We start from the raw sequence: 12222 nt of genomic DNA, 5'->3' as shown, positions 1-12222 counted from the left end.
TATAAAAAAATATTTCTAATTCTTATCCTCCTATGTCTTTGTATCATGGCTGTCACTCATTTTATACATGAACATTTATGTCTAATGCATACACAAATACATGGTTGTTATTATTTTGAATAAACTGTTGTCTGTTAGATCAATTAAGAAAGAGGAAACTAAAAATTTTTTTTTTTTTTTTTTGAGACAGAGTCTCACTATGTCGCCCTTGGTAGAGTGCTGTGGCATCACAGCTCACAGCAACCTCACACTCTTGGGCTCAAGTGATTCTCTTGTCTCGGCCTCCTAAGTAGCTGTGACTACAGGTGCCCGGCACAACATCTGGCTATTTTTTGGTTGTAGTTGTCGTTGTTTAGCAGGCCCAGGCCAGGTTTGAACCTGCCAGCCTGGTGTATGTGGCCAGTGCTCTACTCATTGAACTATTGGCATCGAGCCAGAATTTGTGGCCCTCTGTAGAGTGCTGTGGCATCACAGTTCATAGCAACCTCCAGCTCTTGGGCTTAGGTGATTCTCTTGCCTCAGCCTCCTCAGTAGCTGGGACTACAGGTGCCTATCACAATGCCTGGTTATTTTTTTGTTGCAGTTTGGCCAGGTCTGGGTTCAAACTCGCCACCCTCGATATATGGGGTTGGCGCCCTACTCACTGAGCCACAGGCACCGCCAGAAATCAAAAAGTTTTATTTTACCTTCACTTATTGATTCTTCAGTGCTCTTTCTTTCTTTCTTTTTTTTTTTTGAGATAGAGTCTCACTATGTTGCCCTGGGTAGAGTGCCGTGGACTCTACCCAGAGGTTGCTCGTAGCAACCTCAAACTCTTGGGCTTAAGCGATTCTCTTGCCTCAGCCTCCCAGGTATCTGGAACTACAGGTGCCCACAATAATGCCTGGCTATTTTTATTGTTGTTGTAGTTGTCCTTGTTGTTTAGCAGGCCCAGGCTGGGTTCAAACCTGCCTGCCTCAGTGGATGTGGCTGGCACTCTAACCACTGAGCTATAGGTGCCTGAGCCAGCTCTTCTGGGTTTCTGACCTATATGATTTTCCTTCTCTCTCAGGATTTTTTTTTTTTTTTTTTTGAGACAGAGCCTAAAGCTGTTGCCCTGAGTACAGTGCCGTGGCATTACAGCTCACAGCAACCTCCAACTCCTGGGCTCAAGCGATTCTTTTGCCTCTGCCTCTCAAGTAGCTGGGACTACAGGCGCCCGCCACAATGCCCGGCTATTTTTTGGCTATTTGTTGTTTGGCGGGCCTGGGCTGGATTCGAACCTGCCAGCTCAGGTATATGTAGCTGGCACCTTAGCTGCTTGACCCACAGGTGCCGAGCCTCTGAGGGACTTATTTTAACACACTTGCTAGGAAGGTCTACTGACAACAACTTGCCTTAATTTTTAAGAAAGTCTTTATTTCTCCACTTCTGAAAGGTAATTTCACAGAGTACTAAATTCTAGTTTGATGGGTTTTTTTCTGAGCACTTTAAATATTTCAGTCTATGTCCCTGGCTTGCATAGTTTCCGCAGAGAAGTCAGATATAACGCTTATCCCTACTCCTGTATAGAAAAGGTGGTTATTCCCTACCTCACTATGGCTTCTTTCAAGATTTTTTCTTTATTTTTGATTTTGTGAAGTTTGAAAACGATATGCTCATGTATGATGTTTTGGGTTATTTTTGCATTTGTGGTTGAATGTCGGACGTTAATTTGGGGAAGTTTTTAGTTATTATTGCTTTAAATGTTGCTTGTACCTCACTCTTTCTTCTTGTCCTTATCACACATCACTAAGCCTTTTGTAATTGTACCAAAATTCTTGGATATTCTGTTCTTTCATTTTAGTTCTTTCTTATTTGTTTTCTGTTCTTTCTTACTTAGTTTTCAGTTTTGAAAGTTTCTATCACTATATCCTCAAGCTCAGAATTCTTTCTACATTGATGTCCAATCTACTAATAAGCCCATCAAAGGCATTCTTTATTACTGTTATAGTGTTTTTGATCTCTAGCATTTCTTATTATTTCTTAGAATTTTCTATATCTTTGTTCACATTACCGTGTTTCCCCCAAAATAAGACCTACCAAAAAAATAAGCCCTAGCAGGATTTCTATGCATTTGTTAAATATAAACCCTACCCTGATAATAAGACAGAGTGATGGGCATGGCTATGTAGTGTATCTGCATAGCCACGCCGTGCATTTAGGCGTAGAGCAGTAAGGAAGACTGTAATACCTTTTATCTGTCACAGCTCCTTTCTCTGAGCCATGAGTGCTTGTGCGGGTGTACATGTGGTAACCATGGTCGCAGGCATCCTATTGTGCACTTGTGAATGGCTAGGGGAAAGGAGTTCATGCATCACTAGTGCAGCCCACCAACAAGGTTGGCTCCCCCTGTCAGGTTCCAGAAGAAGATGACTTAACTGTATTTGAATAAATGTAGATTGTTGGATTATACTTAATAAAAATAAGACATCCCCTGAAAATAAGCCCTAGTGTATCTTCTTGAGAAAAATATAAATATAAGACAGTATCTTATTCTTGGGGAAACACAGTACCTGTGCCTTCTCACAGTTTTTGGTTTGATAATTTCAACATTTCTGCCATATCTGACTCTGGTTCTGATTCTAGTACAGTCTTTTCAAACTGTGTTTTTTGTCTTTCAGTATACCTTGTAATTTCTTGCTGAAAGATGGACATAATGTACTGAGAAGGAGAGACTGCATTAAAACTCCCTTTAGTAACATAGAGGTGAGGTGTGGGGTTAGGGAAGCATTCCATAGTCTGATGATTGGGTCTTAGTCTTTTGGAGAGCCTATGCCCCTAACTATGAACTTTACCAAAGCTTTTCAGATTTTACCCCCCTTAAAGGTTGGACAGGATGACTGGAAGGGCCAGGAGTTGGGTATTTGCCTTCCCATGGGGCACTTGGGCTCTGATCAAACCTCAGCAGGTGAGGCTCTGGTTAAATAGCTTCTCTTGAGGGCAGGCCTTGTTAAGAGGAACAGAATGCCCTGGCATAGTTTAAAATGATTCCTTCTTCCCTCTCCTTACTGAAAGCACAGGGGATTTTTCTCAGTATTCACTGTGAGTACCTCACAAAAGCAGGCCACCCCCTCCCCAGGAATGGGTCTTTCTAGAGTTTTTAACTCTGAGCTTTGCCCTGCCCCCCCACCCCCCAGGCCGCAGTGCATCAGTTATAGGCAGGGTATCCTTGCCCCTTACCAGCTCCTCTGGAGTTTTCTGCTGGCGGCTTTGCTCTGCTAAGTTGTGAATCTCTGTATACATCAGTGTTTCTCTTCAATATTGAGGGCAGCAGACTTTTTCTATGATCTCACTTTTCTGAAAGATCTAGGAAGAGTTGACTTTTTAATTTATTCAGCTTTTTAAATTATTAGGACAGGGTGGCCACCTCTAAGCACACTGTGTTTTTTATTTTTAAAAATCCAAATAGGCTCTTCAACAAATCTATTAGCCATTTTATAGTTTTCTGTTACTGTAGGTGTTTCTAAATTGTTATTCCATTTTTTAAAGCATAATAATCATAGGTAAAGATAATCTGCTAGATAACTCCATTCTTTGAAGTCTGTGGATCTGTTTTTCCTTACTACTTTTTCTTCTGAATCTAACTTGTGGTGCGTTGTTTCCTTATGTTTTTAGTTATTTTTGACTGGGAGCTGCTCATTTTCCTTATAAAATTATTTGAAGGAAGTTTTTGAGTCTGAGGGGAATGTACATCCCTTCAGAGAAGACTGAGTTTGCATTTCCCAGGCTTCTAGAGCTCTGTCAGTTTGGTTTTTTAAAAAACTAAATTCACAGCTTAAGGATTTTTGAACTCCCAGGAAACAGGGTCTTTGCCCTGGAGGTGGCTGGCTCTTTCACACAAATGGAGCCCATGACCAAGGTGTCACCTGCAGCTGGGTGTGGGCAGGGAGAGATGTGATGACAGTGAGATGGGCCTTCCCAGATCACTGACTTTGCCAACACTGCTCTTCATCTTTCACTGGCAATGGGAACTTCCATTGCATCCTTCATATTAGAGTCAACATGGAAAAGCAAGGAGGGAGGCCCAAGCACCAGATCCTTATATATGCGCTCCTGTTTTCAAACCTCATTCCTGCCTTGGATTTCAGTGGCGATGAGACAGTGGAGGAAGTGCTTGGGCCCAAGCAGAGGAAGGGGGCAGGTTCCTCTGTCTGGGTGTGGCAGGCCTCAGCAGAACACCAACACCTTCCTGACCCTGAGAACAAATGGAGGGGAGAGGGAAGTATCTCTGTACAAGTGATGCCCACCTTGCTAGTTGTTTTTTATGCACTCAGATTGGAAATGAAGAAGTAAAACTATCCTTATTCACAGATGGCATATAGAAAATCCTGAAGAATTCACTGGAAAACTATAGTAACTAATAAATGAGTTAAGCAAAGTTGCAAGATACAGGATTCATGTGTAAAAATACACAGCATTTCTATACTCTGACAATCTGAAAACAAAATTAAGAATACATCCACTTATAATAGCATCAAAAAGAATAAAATACTAAGAAATAAATTTAACACAAGAAAAGCCAAGTGTCAAAGCTGTTGTCTTTCTCTTATCTAATGTATCCTAGTGCTACTCTGAACACGAGAGAAGCAAGGAGTCCTTCAGAGGGCTGGAAGACTCCAAGGCCTTGGAGTTTTAGATCTAACTGCCGCATCCCTGAGGGGATCCCTCATTTGAAGTTAGGCAGATCTGGGTTCAGGCTTTTCCTATAGCCCAAGGCAAATGGTGCTTTGCTTGGCACAGAGGAAGCACCTGCACATATCAGTACTTATCACACATGGGGGAAGTGTCACTGTTGTGTTTTGTTTCATCATATGATAAGTATTTAATGTTTATTACATAAATGTTTGTTCTTTGGCATCCACTACAGTAACATCAGTTTCTATGTGAATGCTCAGAATGGCTCAGGGAGGAGATATTTCATCATCATCAGAATAGAGGATTGGAAGGGGCTGGACTGTGGGAGGAGGACAATGGCTGAAGCTTTGCTCTTGATTGAGCCTGACCAGGAGGCCTCTGAACCTATCAGTCTTTTTCTTGTATTCAGCAGGGGCACTGGCCCAGAACACCCTTAGGGAACATCATTTCTGACTCATTTTCCCACTCTGGGGGGCAGATGCCATTAGGACTATCTGTGGGTAGATAGTTATGAGTCATGCCTGTTGACCAAACCCAGTGCTGCTTCAGTGTGGTCCACCCGGGGCAGAAACAGTGATGATGCTATTTGGTTTCTCCATCTTCCTAGGGACCCAGTATAGGTCAACCCAGAGCCCTGAGTGAAGACCAGCAAGCTGAACCTTCAGCCAGTTAACCTGGTCCTCATTGTCCACAGAGGACCTTTGAAATTGGGACATGTGCTTGCCAAGGGTGGAAGTTTTTATTAAAGTGCCTTGCTGTCTTCCTTTTGGCATATACTTAAAACCTAGTTTAGGGTTCACCACATACTCTGAGATCTGCATCCGTTTCAGGCTGACTGAACAGGTTACATCACAGCCCACCCATGGGCTGGCTGGCCTTGCTTGGCACCCGAGCCCTCCTCATGTAGCTCAGCTCTTCTCCTCCCTGTGATGCTGCAGAGAAGCTTAGGGTTCTGGAGGCTGAAGCTGCAGCTAGAGGCCTCTGCAGCTATGTGTGTGGCCTTTTGTTAGCCCAGCAGGGTCCCTGAGGAGTCTTGGTGGCCTCGGTGGTTGCAGTGAAGCCAGAGAACCTGGGATGTGTGGTGTCTGTCTGTCTGTTTTCCCTGGTTCCTCTTTCTGAGTTGCTTTCCTACCTGATGAGCGTGTCTCTGCTGGCCTTGCCCCACTTGAACCAACACTGGACATCCCTCACCCACTGTGCCACTTCTTCCCCTCACTTGTGCCTCCCCCCCACCATGGCATGTTACTGCTTGAATAAAGCCCACAGGGGCTGGTGCCTGATAACATACTGTTGCCCTCCTCATCCAGACACTTGAATTTATTTATTTTTTATTTATTTTATTTATTTATTTTATTAAATCATAATTGTGTACATTGATGCATTTATTAGTTTCAGTGTACTGATTTGATATACAATATGAAATGAAATACTTACCTTGAACTGAGTAACACATCCATCACAATTATACTCTTCTCTTAATGGTTTTGAAATGTACCACTGCATCATGCACATTAGATGAGGTACACCGAAATACCCTCTCTCCTCCCACCTCTCCCTTCCCTTCCCCTCTCTTTCCTCTTCCCTTCTACTTTCTGGACTATAGTTATGTTTTACCATTCATATGAATGTGTAGGTGATTATATATTGATTTCATAGTAGTATTGTATATACTGGACACTTTTTGCCCCCATTCTTGAGATACTTTACTAAGAAGAATATGTTCCAGCTCCATCCAGGCAAACATAAAAGATGTGAAGTCTCCATCTTTTTTATGGCTGCATAGTATTCCATGGTGTACATATATCATAATTTGTTAATCTATTCATGGGTCGATGGACACTTGGGCCGTCTCCATGCCTTAGCAATTATGAATTGGTCTTCAATAAACATTCTGGTGAAATATCTTTGTTGTAAAATAATTTTTGATCATCTGGGTATATATCTAGTAGAGGAATTGCAGGATTGGATGGTAGGTCTACTTTTAGTTCCTTGAGTATTCTCCAAACTACTTTCCAAAAATGTTGTATTAGCTTGCATTCCCACCAGCAGTGTAGAAGTGTTTCCTTTTCTCCACATCCACATCAACATCTGTAGTTTTGGGATTTTGTGATGTGGGCTAATCTTACTAGAGTTAGTTGATATCTGAAAGTGGTTTTGATTTGCATTTCTCTGATGATTAAGGAAGATGAGCATTTTATCATAGTTTTGTGTTTTTTTTTGCGGTTTTTGGCCAGGGCTGGATTTGAACCTCCCACTTCCGGCATATGGGGCTGGTGCCCTACTCCTTTGAGCTACAGGCGTTGCCCCAGGAAGATGAGCATTTTTTCATGTGTTTATAGGCCATGTGCCTGCCTTCATCAGAGAAGTTTCTGTTCAAGTCTCTTGCCCACATAGAAATGGGGTTATTTGTTCTTTTTCTTATTGATTAGTTTGAGTTCTCTGTGGATTATAGTTATCAGACCTTTGTCAGAAGCATAACCTGCAAAAATCTTCTGCCATTCTGAAGGTTGTCAGTTTGCTTTACTTACTGTGCTCTTGGCTATGCAACAGACACTTGAATTTAATAGGAAATATTAGCAACGGAATCTAAACCAAAGGAATGAATCTCTAATGGTGAGATAGTGGCTGATCAGAGGGGAGATTTCTGAAAGTTGAGCCCTTCAGCTCTTCTCTTTCCTCTTGCTCTGGAACTGAGACCAGCTGCTCTTCCTCTGCCCGCCTAGAGGGTGACTGGCAACAGGGGTAGGGATTGGAGCTCATCTAGGGTCTAAGGGCATAGACAGGTCTAGGGAGGTGACTTCCCAGCTCTGCAGGGCTGGGCACATGTGTGATGGGCAGGCACCAGAGCTTGGCTCATTTTCTGCTTGGTCACTCTTTCAGTGTACAAGATTTATTTGTGACAATATTTGCATAATTCCAAATGTGGTTGCATAGCATGCAGACTGAATAAAATTAAGGTAGAGCAGATAGTTTTGAAAGAGGAAGAGTCTGTAGAAAAGGCAGGCTGAGAGTGACATGACTGGGCTCCCAGGCTGAGTCCTGAGCCTGCTGGCTACAGGTCCTTGGATACTCAGTGGGGTGAGAGGGGCTAGGATGGTGCTGGGCCCCAGTCCTTTCCCAGGAACAGACCTCACAGCCACCCTAGAACCCACCTCATTGGGGAGGGGACCCCTGGTGACCCCCACACTCAGGGTGTTCTGAGCTAATGCCACACTCCCTGGGCCCCAGATGGTTGGGTCTGAGGCTTTAGTCGTGATGTTGTCCTGCTTGCCTGGAGGCTAGAGGGGCATGGGGCTCTTGTGTGGCCAGAATTTCTGTGGCTGCTGGGTTTCCATGATCACTGAGCTACCTGACCCTCTCTGAGACTTGGCACCCAGGGTCAGAGACTCTGACCCGCCATGTGTGATGTGTCCCCTGTGCTGGCCCCCAGCCAAGGTCTTGACTGCTTAGGCGTATTCACTGAACAACAAATGAGGTTTGGAAAGAAGACAGGTCCACTTACACTTGACCTCTGAGAGGTTAAGGAGGATATGCGTTATAACCTTTTTCCCTGGGTCGGGGGGACGACGGCTTTCTTCTGAGGCCTAGCTGTGGCCCTTGTTCAGCTTCCCAAGATCCCATTGACATGGCTCCTTGGATTCTGGTCACCCAGGTCTGTGGCCACGAACTCAGGCCCTATGAATGCCTCAGATCCCACTGTAGCCTTTTTGGAAGCTGAGGGGTAAACTGTCTTCCTGTCACTAAGAGAAGAGGCTGGGCAGTCACCTTTGGGGAGGATCCGCTTGGTGGTCTTCATTTGGATTTAAGTGCAAGTGACTCAGAAACACTTGGGTTTTGCATCTTGACATGGATGATGCAGGAGGAAAGGAAGGGATTTGGCCCAATGAAACATGGGCTTGGGCTGAGTTGGCATAGGGAGCTGAGTAGGGGAGGTATCCTGAGCCCATAGACAGGCATTGGTGGAGGCTGGGTCACCTGAGGCTGGGATTCCTTGTAGTCTCCATGGTCATAGCCTATCTGCCACAGACAACAGTCAATGCAGCTTTTTTAGCATTGCATTGTTTAGCCCAAAATACCACTGTGAGATCAGCTTCAGAAGCCAGGTTCTGAGAGCTGAGGACCCACCCAAGGTCTCCTGGAGGTTGGTCAGGGCACAAGATCTTCAGGCCTGATGCCTGCCCCTTTCTCCTGGGGGCACAATAGTCTGTGCTCCAGCTGCAGGGGAGGCTGCTGTGGGGGAGACATCTGGTGCACATCGCATGCGGTGCACATCCCATGCAGGCAGCCCCATCATGGCCCATGAGCGCTGGTCCCCGGCAGGGGCTCAATGACCTGTCCAGCAGCCTGTGGCATCCTCGACCCCTAGAAGCCATTTTCCTTTTGTGTCCTTTATGGTCCCATAAGAGCAGGCCCCATGTGGGGGTGAGTATACCCTGAAGATCTGTGTCCGAGGACATGTGGGACTGGGGGCAGATGGGGACTCAGGAAGGTGTGCCCAGTTAGGACCTGGCACCGGGAGATGGCGGCAGAAACAGACGCTGGACATTGAACAGGGAAGTCTGATGCTGCCCACTTCACCCCTGCTGACATTATACCCTGCAGTGCAGCTTGGATGGGAAAAGCTGCTGGGGAGCCTGGGAGGTAGCTTTTGCTGGCAGCCTGCAGTTCAGGAAGGTTCTGCAGAGGACCAGCTGGCTTACACCAGGCTGACCTTTGGCCCTTCTCTGGGACTGCACTGGACTGAATGTCTGTGTCCCTCTAGCCCCCCGAGGTGATGGTACTAAGGGGTGGAGCCTTTGGCAGGTAATTGGGTCATGGAGTGCAGTCTCAGAAATGGGATGAGTGCACACGATGATAGAGTGAGAAAACAGCCCACAAGAGCCCAGTCACACTGGCTCCTGGGCTTCACACTGCCAATCTCCAGAGCTGCGAGAAACAAATTTCTGTTATCTATCAGCTGCCTTGACCGTCGCTGTTGATACGGCATCCCCAGCTAAGGCAGGGCTCTTCCGTTCGTTCCCCGACCTGGCCTCCGGGACAAGGCCTGAGCAAGTGAACAAGTGACCTCTAGCTTTATGGGAAGCTAGTAAAGAGCTGCCTCTGGGGCACCTGGTACCTGTGAGAACTGGGACATGTCTGTGGGGCTGCATTACTGGTGGAGTCCCTACTACCTATACATTATGAGTGTGTTTTTCGGGGTGGCAGAGCAGCCTTTGAGGCCTCGGCTCCCGGACTTGGGCAGGCAGAGCTGTGTTCTGAGTATCTACAGAAGGCTACCCTTGGGACCCTGCTCCCCTTTTGGGGAAGACTCAGGGGTGAAGGCTTGCTGTGGCTGCAGGGGTGCCATGAGGAGGCCCCTGCACCCTAGTGCTTCTGTTTCCTGAGCAGATGACTCAAAGTGTGCTGTTTCCTGGCAAGATGGTACTTGAGTGGCAGAAATGATAGCACAGCAGTGCAGTACTGAAGTGTTTTTACTCCCAGTTTCCTCCGCTTCTAATTACCACCTCACATCTTTCTTCCATATGGACAAGGATAGATGAGGCTGCTGTTCTCCCAGCTCCCTCTTGGTGTAGCTTCCTCTTGGAAGGTATCATATTTGTTACCATTATTTTAGAAATTTTAAACAACAATCAGCACCCCACAAAAGCACAGAAAGCTCAGCAGCCACTTTCCCTGACAAACATGTCATGCAGGTGTCCTCTGTCCCTGGCCCAGCTGCCTGTGACTCAGGTCCAAGTGCCAGACTCATTATTTCATTCTGTCAGCACAGTGGAAAACATTGGCTTTCCGGGAGATTGACTGCTTTCAAGAGCCAACCTTTAGAGAAAATAGGACATGGACCCTAGTTTTGGCTGAGAGGCCTTGACACAGAGTATAGGCTGCATGGGCCCTGCATCCCTCTCACACCTTCCTTTCTAGCTGGCTCAGCAGCCCATGGGGCTTGAATCTGTCCAGAAACTCCCCTTTCACCTGTAAGAAGTACTCAGTGGCTTTTAGCAGTGGTGGCAAGGCTCAGCCACCTGAGTGCCCATGTCCCTGTTGGCCACTGTGTTAATCAGCAGTGTCCCCCATGCCCATACTGTAGGCTGCTTCCTCTTCTGGGCACCAGCAGTGATTTAGTAAGGTCAGAGTTTGATGGCTCACAGTGGGTAAGGGACAGAGGGGTGCGGCATTCCATGCAAGGCCTGTTCTCCTGCTGGCTTTTCACGTGTACTGGGCTTCAGGAAGACAGAGGCCTGCTGGACTTCCCTTGGCTCCCCAGGGGAGGGATGGGAAGGTTACAGACTGTGGGTCTCAGGCCTCCTAGGCAAGTCAGAATGAAAAGCAATACTTTTAGTCTAGCTGCTGCCATGAGATCAGGTAGAACAATTTTAAGAAGTGTCACTGGCTCGGCGCCTATAGCTCAACCGGCTAAGGCGCCAGCCACGTACACCTAAGGTGGCGGGTTCGAATCCCCAGCCCGGACCCGCCAAACAACAATGACGGCTGCAACCAAAACATAGCCGGGCGTTGTGGCGGGCACCTGTGGTCCCAGCTACTTGGGAGGCGGAGGCAAGAGACTCGCTTGAGCCCAGGAGTTGGAGGTTGTTGTGAGCTGTGATGCCACGGCACTCTGCCCAGGGGGACAGCTTGAGGCTCTGTCTCAAAAAAAAAAAAAAAAAAAAAAAAGAAGTGTCACTGAATTTGATTTTTTGGGCATTTCAGTGAAAACAAAAGCCCCTTCTATAATGCCAGAAGTAGCATTCAATAAGTATTGAGCTTCCCTGTGGGCGTCTCAGGGCTCATGGTTCTCTCCACTGGGGCATCATAGTAGAGCCTTGCAGAGAAGGGACCAAGCAAGGACTAACAGAGCCCAAGATCACTGACCTGCCAGGGACCTAGGGCATGAGCATAGGGGTAGGACTGGCTTTGCCTTGGCTGGTTTGGGGTGAGGGGAGGGGACAGTGCAGCCCTTACATCTGAAGTTCTTATTTACATAACCAAAAGGTACTGGGGAGGGGTAGTTTTGAGGGGCTGGGTGGGTTCAATTTTGTGCCATCTTGAGCTTGAGGTATCTGTGGGGCCTCCAACTAGAGATATTTGTAAGTAGAAAGAGCTCTCTGGGGACCCTGCAAACCCTAAAGCTTGGGAAACCCTGGTCCTAGTGATTTCCATTGGGGTACAAATCCTTACCCCCCCATGCCAGTTTTCCTAGGCCCACATGTAACCTTCCTGGGGCCCCAAATATCCCAGCCCACTGGAGCCCTTGTGCCCCTGATCCTCCGGACACCCCAACATGCAGAGAAGAGCTGTGGGCCCTTCTTAGAGTGAGATATTAGACTTTCACCCTGCAAGGTCCCAAAAGATAAACAAGGCCTCCTGAGCTGCCGGAGCTGAGGGCTCATTAGGCAACTGGGCACCCAGAGTCAGCTCAAGACAGGGGCAGGGAAAAGCCTTCCATGCCTGGTGGGGAAAAGGCCTGGCTTCCAAGCGTGGCAGGGGATGGTAGCCAACACCCAGGTGCCAGCTCTGTAGCATTCCTGGGGGGTATTTTGGCACTCATCTCCTGGTGGCAGCTTCACCATC

This window comes from Otolemur garnettii, unplaced genomic scaffold (genome assembly GCF_000181295.1).
Source record: "Otolemur garnettii isolate 467f Iridium unplaced genomic scaffold, OtoGar3 scaffold00018, whole genome shotgun sequence".
Classification (NCBI taxonomy): Eukaryota; Metazoa; Chordata; class Mammalia; order Primates; family Galagidae; genus Otolemur; species Otolemur garnettii.
The sequence above is the reverse complement of the archived record's forward strand: the minus strand, read 5'-3'. Positions refer to the sequence as shown.